The following is a 1,850-nucleotide window of genomic DNA, read 5'->3' as shown; positions in this document are numbered from 1 at the left end:
ATTTTCAGTCGATAATTTTCAAATTCGGTAATATTATAAAGTGTCGAGAATTTTATTATTCGGGATTTTGTCAATTCTGTAATATGATTTGTTCGGGAATTATATTATTCAAGAATTTTTCAATTAGGAATTTTTATATTCGAGCAATTTTATAAATTCGAGAATTTTATTTTTCAGGACTTTTTAGCAAAATACGAGAGAAGGTACAAAGTTTCTTGAAAACACGAGGGAAAGGAGGAATTCTTTTTTAAAAAAAAGGGAAAAAATTGAAGTTAGGAAAATGTGCAAAATAATCAAATTTCCAACATGGCGGTACTTGACCTCACACGAAACATCAAATTTTAAAAGAAAAACAATTCGGCAATTGTTATTTCTATTCCAACAACAATATCGACACGACCTCTAGCTTCAGCCCAATACACCTTTACGTACAAAAATCGAAACTTGGCTTCTCACGAAAATAAAACAACAATGCGGGAAAAAAACTATTATTAACGAATCTAAATACAAATAAAGAAATCTAACCTAGAAATTGCACCAATAAATATCATAGTTAACAAAACTTATAAATACTACCCCACATTGTGAACTTGTTATCATTTTAAAATAAAAATTTAGATACACAAAAATGACTATAGGTAGTATAATATAATATTATAGTATAATATTGACTTTTATATTTATTCAAAATGCCAAACATCTACAAAATTTCACGAATCTTTTAATCTCCTTAATCAAACACACGTGTGATACCGGGACACAAAATTGATACAAGATAGAGATTTGCGATGAGGGATTCATAGAAGAGGAAACGAACTTACGTTATTTAAGGATCCAGTAGTTCAGGTGATTATTTCGCAGGTTTTGATTTGACTAGAGGGGCGAAAATAATGAATTGTGAATATTGTCACGAGGCGCACTTAGCGCCCCGAAGTGACGTCCCTCGGTTGGATCATTTGACGGGAGGACGCAAAACGAGGTAAAAATCAATGAAGACCGGCTTCCCACGCTCGTCAACGACACAATGACCCCCAAGAGTGCAACACTTTTCACTGAACAATTCCGATATTAATCCGAAAATCACTGAGCGGAGATGAGACAGGTACCTGTCCACGCACTCTTTCACGTCACCTTATAACTTATCGCGCCAATCTTTCCGTCACGAATGCAAGTGCACAGCACGAATGCGGCCCGGTTCTGCACAACGCGCCCAGCAGACTAGCAGACGACATTTTGCTTTTCCCGTCCCGAGGAAACGCGAACTCGCGACGAACAAAGTCGAGTAGCGAAGCCCGTTTTACACTGTCGAAAATGCACGCGAAACGTTTATTATTATTATTTTTTTAATCACATGCAGTTTTATGTAAGTAAGGGTGCACAGATGTATTGATTTATCAGGACATTTCCTGATTTTTTAATCGGTGTCATGATTTTCTGTTTTTTTTTTGTAGCTGCGTCTTGATTTTCCGCAGCCGAAAGAGAAAAGTCGCGATTTTTTTTGCGCGGATCTAAATTTTGTTCACGATTTTAGATGTTGCAGTCTCGTCGTGCTTTTCAACTTGATTTCAAGAAAAAGATGACATACCTGGAATTTAACTAATAATTAAAAAGAAAGGAAAACTAAAAAAATTAGACGTATTTCGTTAAAAATGCATCTTTTTAGGTAGAAAATTAATCTGGTTCAAAATTGATCTTTTAGTTTGAATATTAATTTTGTTTGTACTTTTTTGAAAATTTCTATTTTTTACAACTTTTTGAAGAATCATGCGACTAAACGACTTTTTTCGTTTTTCTCAGAAGTTCACTGCCCTTCGTTTCAATTTTATTTTAATCGCAATGAAACATGTAAA

The sequence above is a fragment of the Belonocnema kinseyi genome, chromosome 8 (genome assembly GCF_010883055.1).
Source record: "Belonocnema kinseyi isolate 2016_QV_RU_SX_M_011 chromosome 8, B_treatae_v1, whole genome shotgun sequence".
NCBI classification, from domain to species: Eukaryota; Metazoa; Arthropoda; class Insecta; order Hymenoptera; family Cynipidae; genus Belonocnema; species Belonocnema kinseyi.
This window is presented reverse-complemented; position numbering follows the sequence as displayed.